The sequence below is a fragment of the Hipposideros armiger genome, unplaced genomic scaffold, assembly GCF_001890085.2.
Source record: "Hipposideros armiger isolate ML-2016 unplaced genomic scaffold, ASM189008v1 scaffold_457, whole genome shotgun sequence".
In the NCBI taxonomy this organism is placed as follows: Eukaryota; Metazoa; Chordata; class Mammalia; order Chiroptera; family Hipposideridae; genus Hipposideros; species Hipposideros armiger.
The window spans coordinates 1,387,435-1,401,715 of NW_017731807.1; the positions used below are offsets into that span (position 1 = coordinate 1,387,435).

The window sequence follows — 14,281 nt, forward strand, 5'->3', positions numbered from 1 at the left end:
CTTTCTTTCTTTCTTTCTTTCTTTCTTTCTTTCTTTCTTTCTTTCTTTCTTTCTTTCTTTCTTTCTTTCTTTTCTTTCTTTTCTTTTTTCTTCTTGTTACATTCCTCTCTTTGATCATTTCCAGGGGATGTGGAGAGAAAAGAGATGAGTGTGTGGAACAGTCCTTGAAACCAGAAGCCAATGAAGTTGTGCTTGACTGGATTTTAAAATTCTACTACATTCTGCATTACAGTATTCTGTTTCTCTTCTCCTGCTTTCTTTTTAGTTTTCTTTTTTTAGCTAGTTATAAGAATTGATTCTTAATGGCCTGGCACATTCTAAATTCACTGCATGATTTGGAGACATGTCTTGTTTGGGATTATATTCTGAACTACAAAGTATTATGGGAAAGGCTGTGATCAGGATTATAAATAGAAGCAGCTATATGTTTTTTGAACTAGGAAAGACGTTGTAAATTAACCTAGATGTATGCAGACTATTGGGACACCTGGTGGATTGAAATAAAAGTATATTTATCCACTCTGAAAAGCAATGTTTTCCACGAGGGGGAGCTGTAGGATTTTTTTTTTAAGAGATGTTCTTTGTGTCTCTCTTATGCCACTTTTAAACACAATTCTCCTGATAGATTCAGGGCCATGAGACCAAACAGGTTAAGATGTAAAGCCTTTCAGTTCTTATAACTGAAAACTTATAGGATTGACTTCAGGCACAGCTGAATTCAGGTGTAAAAACCCCAGGTTTCAGTTAGGCTTTGCTCTCCTCTGTCATTGGCTTTATTGACCAAAAGGTCCTCCTTTCATAGTGGCAAAGTGGCTGTGGCAGTTCTACCCCCATCAGGCCCTTAGGAATTGTGACATAAAGATTTAAAGGTGTAGTTACAGTTTCCTGCTTTGGAATCATCCCTGCCTCTGGCACCCACAGTTGCAGCCCTGGTCCTAGGACCACTGAATCAAGTAGGAAAACAGAAAGTAAGGTGCTGTAGGAAAGAACTGTATAAATTTGCTAGCACCCTCCCCCACCCTCTTCTCTCCAGATTCCCCAGAAAAGTGGAGGAATCTACCTAATGGCAACTCTCCCTTCGCCCCCCTCATGCCCAATGTGAGCACACACTTATGAGGTATGTAAGCCAGTGCTTCATGCCTCTGTCTCCCCCTGTTTTAAACAACAAAGAGTTTCCATTGTCCATCCCAATTCTTATCAAACTGTTACTCTGAAGATGAAAATTGTGTTCCTTGGTGTAAAGAAATGTGACTCGGCAGTACAAATTGATGCAGTGTTTTCTGTTTCAATCTCATAGTATTTTGAGCATTTGCATCTGCCACCAAGTATGCAAAGACCTGTCCAGAGTAAATGTCTATTCCTTTAGGGCCTATTTGTAGCCATCTGCAGTAACTGTCTCTCTTATTGACAGATAGAACAGTTCTTGTTGGCATTTTGTCCCTCAGAAGATGCAAGAGGAATATGTCTAGATTCAGCCCATCTCTGCTTTGCCGCAGCTTACCTATGTCCACTCATTTCATGGACCTGGGTGGCCACCTCAAACTAGCACACTGGGATATGTACTTGGGAATTCCAATCACCTTCCAGTCCTGGAAGGGAGTTCTTCTGGTGGGCACTGACATGATTTACTATAATGCACCCCTTAAATTCTCATAGTGATTTTCACAGAGCCATCCTCCACATGGGCATCCCTTTAATAGTCCAGTTTTCCATTGCCCTTTCGTTGTTCCTGTTGTTTTTCAAACATAGCTTATTTTATTATAAAGGAACATAATTCTCTGAAAATTAATTCACAGTTCTGTTTGCTACAGTTGCAAATTATTTTTAACAATTTGTCACTAACAGAAAACAGAAGTAAAGGCAATTTTATTATTATACACTGGAACATAAATCACATTTAAGCACAAATGTAAAAACAAAAGACTCATTTCTCACCTTTAACCTGTTTCTTTTCACTGCTTTCTTCCATAACAAAAGTGGAAAGAGACCTGGATTCACTAATAATGATTTTGTTTTAGCATAAAATGTGGTAAACACATGTGTGCTGTTTGGAATCTTCACATCATTCTAGTGAAATACTGTACTCATTTTCAGAAGAAAGCACATTGTAAGTAATGTCTTTATAAGTGTCTGTTGTGGCCTCATGGTACAACCGAATGACATCGCCCTTTATAACAAAGTGAAGCAGTGCTGGAGTGATCACTGTAAAGTCTCCTCTGATGCCATAAAGTAAGATTTGCAAAGGCAGACTTCCAAATATGATATTATTTTGTGTAAAAATGTATGGCAGAAATGCAAGGCTGACTACACTTGTAGTCTCTTATTGTAGAATAAGAGAAACATTTCACACCAAATACTGTTCAGGCCAAATTCCTGTATAAATCAGTTTTTCTTCCATCTTCTGATGTTTCAACTTCTGTATGTAAGCATGGAATATATCTTCCCCAACAAACAGGTATCTGTGCTTGCCGGGATGGGACAGAAGCGGCCTGGTTCCATGCAGTCCCGTGCCCTCCCTCTGCCTATAGGCCCCCTGGAGGAGCCTCTGCCAGAGGAGGCCGCCAGCCCAATGGCTGCCCATGGCGCCACCCTCTTCTGCCCAAGGGGCAGTCCCACTGCCCACAGGTCGCCCCAAACCAGAAGCATCCCGTGGGCCATGAGAAGGGGCCGCCCATAGTGCTACAGAAGTAGCCAGGAACACTGAGGGCAATTCCTCACCCCACTAGGGTCTGGACAAGTCATGTAAGCCCCTTTCATTGTCCTTTTGCATGATTCTATAGCCAGGCCATTAGCCACTACACATGAGTTGGTAAAAAACTCAAACACAGCGTCAAACAGTGTGCAATTCACCCTACTGAGCTGAATTGATTTTACCTTTTTCAGTCAGAGTGGTGGTCCTCCAAACAGAATGCTCTCTGTTCATCTTGGAACTGTTATCCAGAAACCAAGAATCTCTTTGTTGGTCAATAGGGCAAAACTCAAGCGGCCCAAGTGGCCATAGGATCCAGCAGCATTTCAGGTGGTTCCAAAGTTGGCTGTAGGGGAAAAGAGACTGCCTCCTTGCATCGCCATAGTAGCATGATCCTGTATAAACAATTTCCATTTTGTAATGGAACCCTTCTGAGCACTGCCCTCCCCATTAGAGTTTGTCTCCATCACCCAAGACATTATGAATATTTCAAGTTCAAGATAGTTTTATATCCTTCAGTCATAGGGGCAGTTTCAATTAATGTCCACTTGCAAGCTAGAAATTGTCTCTCAAATAAGAAATTTTCTGGCCCAAAATCCCAGTGGTCATTGTTTAGTGGCGCTTCTGCCATAGTCCAAGTCTGCACTGCACACAAGGTTGTTACATAGACAATCTGTCCACACCAGCACTCTAGCTTCTAATGGGGCATCAATTAAAGTGGTAATCTCTTTTTGTCCACCAGGTATTCCATAGTGCTTCAAATTAACAACCTGTGTGGGGGCTCAGGCAAATTTACTGGTTCCCATTTAGCATGACCAATCAATATTGGCAGAGGGCAAATTTATATGCCTTCTGTTTTACAATACTAGGTAGAGGAAGAATTCTTCAGTCAGACATGCTATTCATTCCCATAATACACTCAAGTGAAGGAGACAAACCACTTCACATTCAAACATTACAATTTTTATCCAAACTTTCACTTTAATCCCATCGACTGTTGCATTCCTATATCCTCCCAATCTAACTGTAGCGCCTGTTAGGGCTCACCAACAGGTTTTGGAACCACAGTGTATGGAGCTTCAATGTCGAGGAGCCTCAGAAATGTTTCTTTCCTATCTCCTGACCATTTAACCATTCATGTGCATATGGCCTTGAATCCCCATGCAGGGGAGGGGCCAAGGGACTCAGGCCCTTTCAAAAGTCTTTATTGGACTAGGTTGTGGGACCATGGTCTCAAGCTATTTGAAATAAAGTTTCTCATTGTCATCTTTGCCTTCTGGATTTTTAAATTCCTCCAAACTACTGTCAATAAAGCAGATTTGTTTAGGGTCCCTCCATGTTGGTGAACTAGTAGGGGCTCCATTTGGTCCACCCAGATTCTAAGAGTGCTGCATTAAGACATTTGTTTTGATCTGCTAAGGTCTGCTTTATTCATTCCATTTCTTAATTACCATCTAAAGATTTCCACCTTGCTGGGATGAGTCCCTAATTTCTCCTCTTTCTCTCCCCCTATTCTCTTACAAATCAATCTAACTTTCTTTGCTACCTGTTGTTTTAGCAGCATAATTTTTACCACTGGTAGTGGCCCTGAGGTTAGCAGCTATAACCCAAATTGGCTGGAATTTAAGCGTGGCCCAGTAAGGTCCACCCCAACACTCTCTCTTACTTACATTTTAGCTATTATGGAAAATAATAACCAAGAGATTGTTTCTTGTTATTCTGCATTTCCTTATGCATCCAATGAGCCAACAACTGGGGAGTTAGATCCATCATTTCTGAATTCCATTGGTAACTTTGACTTTCATTAACTGATCACAGTGCAGCTGCAGTTTCATACCATGGGTGACTAGGTAGTCATCTAGGAATCAAAAGTTCATCAATCCCCACCCTTCCATCCTTCCTCTTTCCAAACTACATGTCTCAGTGAGTCAGGGTCATTCTAAAGAATGCCACTTCTGATGGCAACTGCGAGAGTTTAGGCTAACTGTATAGTAAACAGTCCACCCACAGTGCAGCCTTCACTACTGAAATTAATTGCAAGTTTGGGGCATTCCCCAAACCACCCTCAGTTTCAATAATTCACTAGAAGGATTCACAAAACTCACTGAAAGCAACTATACTTATGGCTAGAGTTTATTACAGGGCAAAAATACAGATTAAAATCAGTCAAGAGAAGAGATGCATAGGACAGAACCCAGGAATAGTCCAAACATGGAGCTTCCGTTATTCTCTCCCTGAACATCATGGACAGTTTTGGCTCCTCTCGGTCATGATATACGACAATACACATAGAATATTGCCAACCAGAAAAGCTCACCCAAGCATAAATGCCCAGTGTTTTAATTGGTACTCAATCACGTATGCTCACAAGGCTGACCTTTAGTTTTCAGCCCTTCTGCAGATCAGGCTGATATCTTTAGTCTCCAGTCCCTCCAGAGGCAGAACTGATACCACTACCTCTATCAAAAGTCTCCATCATAAATCACATTGTTGGGCTGTGCCTTTATTACATATGGAGGCAAAATTTTCTCAAATAGAACAACAAAAAAAGCATGGACCATAAAAACAACTGGTAAAATGTATTTTATCAAAATAAAAAAATTGTGCTCTTTGAAAGACATCATTAAGAAAATAAAAAGGGCCAGCCGAGTGGCGCGATGGTTAAGAACTAGCTTGGGATGCCAGAGGGCCCCGGTACAGATCCCACATATGAGGGCCAGTGACACTACCCTCCACAGCTAAGATGCTGAACAACAGCTCAACCTGGAGCTGGGATGCCGAGAGTCGTCGGCGACGGCGTAGGCTGCAGCCCCTGTAGCAGTGGGTTGCCATGGGCTACCGTATGTAGCCAGCAGCCAGCTTGAGCAGCCAGCAGCCACAGTGAGCGGCGTCCAGAAGCCGGCGACTGATCTGCCTCGCCCGAGAAGAGCGCAATGATGGTGCCAACTTGGGCCAGTGAAGCAACGTCCTCCACAACTAGACTGAAGAACAAAGCAACAGCAACTTGTCTGTTCCCCTTCCCCTGATTCCCCAGCACTGTTCCCCTCCCCTAATTTCCCAACAAAATCTTTAAAAAACAACAACAACAAGCAACAATCAACTGTGGAATCCTTTCTTGCTCCTACTAGGTTGTGCCCTGCCAGTCACAGGCAGTGGGTGACCTGGACCTGCACCAGAGCCCCTCCCAAGAAGCCCCAGAGGGGGTTGACTTCAGACCACAGCAGAGCACCACCCAATTAGCCCCACAAGTGGCACACCCAAAGGGCGATCTCAACAGGCACCAGAGCCTGCTGGGGGAAATCCCATTCCATGTGGTAAACCCTTTGAACAACAACAGTCCGTAAGCTGTGGATGTGGCCAAACCCCACAGCCAGTCAGCCTGAAGGTCAATCCCACCCACTAACATGCCAATAGCAATCAAGGCTCAACTATAACAGGAGGGTACACACAACCTACATAAGGGACACTCCTGGAGCACCCAGTGCAGGTGACCAGGAAGACTGTGCCACTGGGCCCCTCAGGGCACCTACTATATAAGGACCCCCAGCAAGACTTGGAGATATTGCAGTTATACCTAATACATAAAAACAAACACAGAGAGGTATCCAAAATGAGGAAACAAAGAAATACATTGCAAATGAAAGAAAAGAAGAAAACTCCAGAAAAATAACTAAACAAAATGGAGGCAATCAACCTACCAGAGACAGAGTTCAAAACACTAGTTATAAGAATGCTCAAGGAACTTAATGAGAACTTCAACAAAGAGACAGCAAGCATAAAAAAGGACATAGAGCTGGCCGAGTGGCTCAGTTGGTTAAGAGCTCGCTCAAGAGTTTGAGCTCTGAGCAACAGCAGTTTGATTCCTGGCCTGAGCTGAGCTGCTGCTGCACTGCCAACAGGTGACAGGATGGCTCAGGTAAAAAAAAAAAAAGGACATAGAAACCATAAAAAAGAACCAGCTAGAAGTGAAGAATACAATAACTGAAATGAAGAATGCACTAGAAGGAATCACCAGCAGACTAGATGAAGCAGAGGATTGAATCAACAATTTGGAAGACAAGGTAGCAGAAAACACCCAATTGGAATAGCAAAAGGAAAAAAGAATAATTTAAAAAATGAGGATAGTTTAAGAGACCTCTGGGACAACATCAAGCTTAACAACATTCGCATCACAGGAGTACCAGAAAGAGAAGAAAGAAAGCAAGGGATTGAGAACCTATTAAGATATAATGACAAGAGCTTTCCTAACCTGGCAAAGGAAATACACATACAAGACAAGCAAGCACAAAGAGTCCCAAACAAAATGAACCCAAACAGGCCCACATCAAGATACATCATAATTAGAATGGCAAAGGTTAAAGACAATAGAGAATCTTAAAAGCAGCAAGAGAAAGGCAACTAGTAACTTATGAGGGAGCTCCCATAAGATTATCAGATAATTTCTCAGTAGAAACTTTGCAAGCCAGAAAGGATTGGTTGGAAATATTCAAAGTGACAAAAAATGAAGACCTAGAACCAAGATTACTCTACCCAGCAAGGCTATCATTTAAAATCAAAGGACAGATAAAGAGCTTCCCAGACAAGAAAAAGTAAAGGAGTTCATCACCACCAAACCAGAACCACAAAGAATTGTTAGAGGAATTTCTTTAAGACCAAAAAAAAAATCAACAATATAAATAATAAAATGTCAATAGTTACATATCTATCAACAATTAGTTTCCATGTAAATGGATTAAGTGCTCCAATAAAAAACATAGGGTTGCTGAATGGATAAGAAAAGAAAACCATTACATGTGCTACCTATAAGAGACTCATTTCAGATTGAAAGACACACACAGGCTGAAAGTAAAGAGATGGAAAAAGTTATTTCATGAAAATGGAAAAAAAAAGCTGGAGTAGCAATACTTATACCAGACAAAATAGACTTTAAAACAAAGGCTATATAATAAGCAACAAAGTACCCAGTAATCCCACTTGTGGGTATTTATCTGAAGAAACCCAAAATGCTACTTCAAGGGAATGTAAACATCTATATGTTCATTGCAGCATTATTTACAAAAGCCAAGATGTGGAGGCAGCCTAGGTGTCCATCGATGGGTGAATGGATAAAGAGTAGGTGGTACATATATACAATGGAATATTGCTCGGCCATAGAAGGGAATGGGTTCTTGCCACCTGCAGTAGCATGGATGGACCTGCAAGATATGCTGAGTGGAGTGTAAGACAGAGAAATACAGATGCAATGTGATTTCATTTATATGTAGAATCTAAAGAATAAAATAGGGCCAGCCGAGTGGCTCGGTGGCTAAAAGCTGGCTTGGGATGCCGGTGGGCCCCGGTTCAGATCCCACATGAGGGCCAGTGACTCTGCCCTCTACAGCTAAGATGCTGAACAACAGCTCAACCTGGAGCTGGGCTGCTGTGAGTCGCCGGCGACGGACGGCGTAGGCTGCAGCCCCTGTGGCAGTGGGTTGCCATGGGCTACCATATGTAGCCAGCAGCCAGCGTGAGCAGCCAGCAGCTGCAGTGAGCAGCTGTCCAGAAGCCAGTGACTGATCTGCCTCGCCTGGGAAGAGCGCAATGATGGTGCCAACTTGGGCCAGTGAAGCAATGTCCTCCACAACTAGACTGAAGAACAAAAGGACAGCAACTTGTCTGTTCCCCTTACCCCAATTCCCCAGCACTGTTCCCATCCCCCAATTCCCCAATAAAAATCTTAAAAAATAAATAAATAAAATAATCAAACAAAACAGAAACACACTCAGGTACAGAGAACATTTTGAGGGTTGCCAGATGGGAGGGGGGTTGAAAGGGGTGGGTGAAAAAGGGAAAGGGATTAAGAAGTACAAAATTTGGGCCGGCCGAGTGGCGCGATGGTTAAGAACTGGCTTGGGATGCCAGAGGGCCCCGGTTCGGATCCCACATATGAGGGCCAGTGACATTGCCCTCTACAGCTAAGATGCTGAACAACAGCTCAACCTGGAGCTGGGCTGCTGTGAGTCACCGGCGACGGCGTAGGCTGCAGCCCCTGTGGCAGTGGGTTGCCATGGGCTACCATATGTAGCCAGCAGCCAGCGTGAGCAGCCAGCAGCTGCAGTGAGCAGCTGTCCAGAAGCCAGCGACTGATCTGCCTCACCCGGGAAGAGCGCAATGATGGTGCCAACTTGGGCCAGTGAAGCAATGTCCTCCACAACTAGACTGAAGAACAAAAGGACAGCAACTTGTCTGTTCCCCTTCCCCCAATTCCCCAGCACTGTTCCCTTCCCCCAATACCCCAATAAACAAATCTTTAAAAAAAAAAAAAAAGAAGTACAAATTGGTTGTTACAAAGTAGTCATGGGGATGTAGGGTATAGAACAAGGAATATAATCAATAATATTGTAGTAACTATATATGACATCAGATGGGTACTAGATTTATCAGGGTGATAGATGGGAGGGAGTTGGGGGACAGGGTAGAAAAGGTGAAGAGATTAAGAAGTACAAATTTGTACTTACAAAATACTCGTTGGGATGTAAAGTAAAGCATGGAGAATATCGTCAAATAATATGGCAACAGCTATGTATAGTGCCAGGTGAGTACTAGACTAGTGAGGAGTATCACTTCTTAAATTACAAATGCCTAGCCACTATACTATACAACTGAAATTAATATAAAATAATATTGAATGTTAACTGTAATTGAAATTTTAAAATTAGGGGCGAGGTGAAAGGAAATAAGTGGTTCACATTTCCAGGTATAAAACAAATAAGTCATGGGGATGTAATGTACAGCACGGGGGATATAGTCAATAATATTGTGATAGTGTGTATGGTGTCAGGTGGTTGCTTATGGTGATGACTTCTTTAGGTATATATATGTTGAACAACTATGGTGTACACCAGAAACTGATATAATGTTATATGGTAGCTCTATTTTTTAATGAAAATCTTTAAAATTTTTTGAATTGCAACCCCTCCCCCCTAAAAAAATAACTCTTACAACTCAAAAAGAAGAGAAACAACCCAAATAAACAATGTGCCAAAAATTCAAACAGACTCCACAAAAGGAGATATGAATGATCAACAAGCATGTGGAATAAACGTTCAACATCATTAGCTATCAGGGTAATGCAAATTGAAACTACTTTGAGACACCACTACACCCATTAGAATGGCTAAAATTTTAAAGTCTTACAATATGAAGTGTTGGAGATGATGTGGATCAACTGGAACTCTCATACATTGTTTGCAGGAAAACAAAATGTTCCAAACACTTTGGAAAGATGTTTAGCAGTTTTTAAAAAGTTAAACATATACCTACCTGCCATAAACACAACCATTTAATTCCCATGTATATACCTAAGAGAAAAAAATATATATGTCCATACAAAGACTTAAAAGGACATAGCAGCTCTATTTGTACAAAGAATTTTCATAGCAAAAGAAGTTTATAGCAGTTTTATTTGTAACAGACAAATTTGGAAACAATTCAATATTCATCAGCATGTGAATGGATAAACAACCTGTGGTATATCCATACAATAGAGTTTCCTCATCAATAAAAAGTAATGAACTATTGATAACAACGATGACACATCTTAGATAATTATGCTGAGTGATGGTGATTACTCACCATTGGTTTCATGGATATGTATAAACTTATCAAATAATATACTTTAATTATATGCAGTTTATTGTATGTAAGTTATATCTCAACTGATCTGGTTTTTTTTAATTATTTGTTTTAGAAGTTAGAAAGTTTATTTAAGTAAAGAAACACTGGCAGAGGAGTTGCTGGGGGCAGAGTCTAGAGCAGACAGCTGCCTCAACTGAGCTGTTTTTAAAAATGAGTGAACTACTGATATACACACAACATGGATGAATCCCAAAAACATTATGCTGAGTGAAAGAAGCCAGACACAAAAGACTACATACTGTTTAATTTCATTTATATAAAACTCTAGAAAAGACCAATCTAATCTATAATAATGAAAAACAGAAAGGTTGCTGGTAGCTGGGGATGGGGGCTGAGGATTGACTGGGGTGGAGCACAAGGAAATTTTTCAGAGTAATAAGAAAATTCCATATCTTTATGTGGCTATTGTTACACAAGGGTATAGATTTACCAAAACCCATCAAAATATACACTTAAAATGGATGCATTTATAGTGGGTAAATTATACTTCAGTAAAGTTGATTTTTAAAAATTATCTCCAAATACTCTCCCAGGCAGCTAGTAGATGATTTCCTCTATGAAAACAAGAAATTAAACCAAGAAAGTGCAGGATGTGGAATTTAAGGAGCAAGTGATATAGTCCAGAAAGAAACTAAGAGAATTTTTGCAATGATGGTAAAAGGAAGTCCTAAAATAATATGTGCACAGTAGACCTAGAAAAAAAAATCTCTGATGACAGAGGACTCCAGAAGAGAGATCTTCAGAAAACAATATTATCCATTGTGTTTTAACATGTGGAAAAATTGAGAGGTTGTAGGAAGATGTGGCAAAGAATTAATGATAGGCACATAGAAAACTAAGCAAAAGAAAATACAAGGCAATCACTAACTCTTGGAAAATCAAAAGGATGAAAAACAAAGGAAACACAACCATAAAACACTTAAATACTGAATATATAACCACAATAATGAAAATAAAAATACATAAATATTGACTTATCTGAAAATTAGATAAAATTAAACTGAATGGAAGTGGAGAGGGATATCAGTGTGAGTGTGTGTGTGTGTGTGGGGGGGGTGTTTAAAAAAATAACTTATCATGTGCCATATTAGGACGTCAACAGGTAATTTCTAAAGTAAAAAAAACAGCACTTGTATATTATTTCAAATTTAAAAAGCAAATACAAGAAGGAGCAGCTAAAAGAGTTGGGCCTGGGGTGTACGAAGGGGTGTGATAGAGCAGTGCTGTTTACACTATGAACAATTTAATACATTTGATCATTTTAATTATGTGTATGCATTACTTGGTAAATATAGAATTAGTTTTTAAAATCTATGTGGAGAACTATGTTTACCTTGGGCAGGATTCCAGAGACCATAAAGGTTTGGGAGAGAGGGAAGGCTGTGTGAGGGGCAAGGAACAAAGAACAGTAGAGGGAGAGTAGGAGAGAGGCGTGATGACTGAATGGAGCTTACATTTGCCCTGAACAAGCAGTGATAGCAGCCAAGCAAGGGAGCAGTAAATCTTGATCAAGAGGAATGGAGAGGATTTGTGGAGGCTGGGACTCAGAAAGACCCTGAAAGAAGAATAGGTTTTGCACAGAGCAGGTGTTTCCTCACTCTCCAAATTCTTGGTGATTATAAGGAGGGATAACAGGAGGAGAGCAGTGGGAAGGGCCACCAGAGACTCAAGCATTGCCAGCCTAGATGGATGGCAGCTGAAAGAAAGAACAGACATGCTATAAAAACCAAAGGCAAACTCTCAGAAGGAAGAGCAGTGTAAGGGACAGAAACCTCACCTTCATACTGCAGGAGTCCCTCGGGACTACCCTGTGTCACAACCCAGGGTAATTTATTTATAGTGATGGCCCTGGGTCATTGGGGAAATTAAATTACGTTCAGTGGGCTCTGCTTTTTAAGGAAAGGGATTTAGAAATATTCCCATTAAAAAGTGGTTTAGATTATTTAAAGTGTGTAACCCTCGGTTGTCTGGAAAGGCTGCTTCTTTCCCCTCCTTCCTTGAGCAGTGTCCTTGGCCACTTCTGGCCCGTGCCCCTTCCTCCTCCCTCCCGCCCTTTCCAGCTCCTTTAACCTCCTCGGCCTTCCTGTGTCTGCCACCTTGGGTGCATGGCCATTCAGCAATAGCCACCCTCTGGCCCGCAAGCCTAAGTGACCAACATGCTGGAGCTGAATCCCACGCAGAACCTGTAACCCAGGCAGCTATGGGGTGACCAGTTATGTGAAGAGTATGGGGCTATAATCACAAAAAGTGACCCGTTTTCTTCCCCCTGCCACTTCTTCATGGAGAAGACTTACTGTTGAAGAGTTATTTCCTCAGAAATGGAGTGATCTAGGCTCTGGAGCTCATTTTCACACTATTCACTGTGGATCCTTAGGCAAGTGAATTGTCTCCATTCTGGGCTTTAGTCTCCTTCACATGTGTAAAACAAAAACAAAAACAAAAACAAAAAACAAAACAGAACTAAATGGTTTTTAAAGTGTGTCCTTCCCTAACATTGCCAAGCTCTGTCATTACAACCATGGATCCCCAAGCTCGTCTGTCATCCCAAACGAATTCCATTCTACCCTCTTCTGCTGACCATCTCAGTCTTGGGAATCTTTTTTTTCGTAGGTTATCTATTTACAGAATTAAAAGTCACAACTATATAAAAAGGCATCACTAAAGAGCCTCGTTTCCACCCTTGCCTGTTTCACCTTTACCCTCCCTCTATCTCCTAGAGATACTATTTTTGTAAATATGTATTCTGACCCCCCTTTCTTCCCTAAGAGTCAGCATACACTTTATACTGAACATTACTTTCTTCGCTTAGCAATAAACCAGGAACTATTTCTATATCAGTACATACAGATCGTTCTGCTTCTTTCTTACAGCTTATATTATATGGAGTCTGTTATGTAGCTGGACCAATATTTTGTTATGACTGTCACAATGAGGATCCCATGCTTATATCTTTTCATTTTTATGCATGGATCTGTATCTTATGCACCTATCTTATTTATGTCTCCCAGAAGTGGCACTGCTGGGTCGAAGAGCACATACATGCAAAGAGTTCTGTTTCTCTAAAGCTTCGCCAACAGAGTGTGTTGTCCACCTTTTGGATAATGGGGTTTTTGCCAATCTTTGAGGTAGAAAAAAATGGTCTCACTATAGTTCTAGTTTGAATGTCTCTTATGAGGAAGTTTGAGTTTCTTTTTATGTATTTAAAGACTTATGATATCTCTTTTTTGTGAACTGTCTCTTTATGTCCTTTGTTTTGTTTTTCTATTGGACTTGTGGTTTTTTTTCTTCTGAATTTTTAGAAGCTCCTTATATGTTAGAGTTATCCATTGGTCTGTGTTATGAGTTGCAGATATTTACCCCAGCTTGTTGTATGTCTTTTGACTTTACGTATAATTTAATCACATTTTTTCATTTTGAGGTAAGTGTGGACTCACACACAGTAGTAAAAAATAATTCAGAGCCATCTTGTGTACCCTTTACCTACGTTCTCCTAATGATAACATCTTGAAAAACTATAGTGCAATATATTTCTGATTGTTCTTCCACACCAAAGTTTAGGGGTTTTGTGGTGGTGGTAGTTGTGTTTTTTGTTTGTTTGTTTTGTTTTGTAGTGGAATTTATTAATCTTTTTTTATAGCTTCTGGATTTTGACCCAGATACAAAGCCCCTCTTGCAATATTTATGTCACCACTAGAGAGAGCAGTTACTTTCATGAATCTCATAGTTTAGCAGGAAAAAGGGATCCCTAGAGAGATGCTCTTTTCCTCAGGAGTTGTCTCTAGTCCCAAACTGTGACTTTGTTCTCCCCCCCCCACCCCCCACCCCCAGAGCCCGCTTCTTCTAGCCCCAGCTTCTGACCTCAACCTAGGTAGTACAGTTTCTGGCCACATGGTACTGCACTCAGCTGGGACACTG

General features: G+C 41.0%; 1 pseudogene; it reads right to left on the reverse strand.

Moving 5' to 3' along the window:
• LOC109395115 (transmembrane protein 70, mitochondrial-like) overlaps positions 1-14,281 on the reverse strand; it is a 50,214-nt pseudogene that overhangs the window by 15,881 nt on the left and 20,052 nt on the right.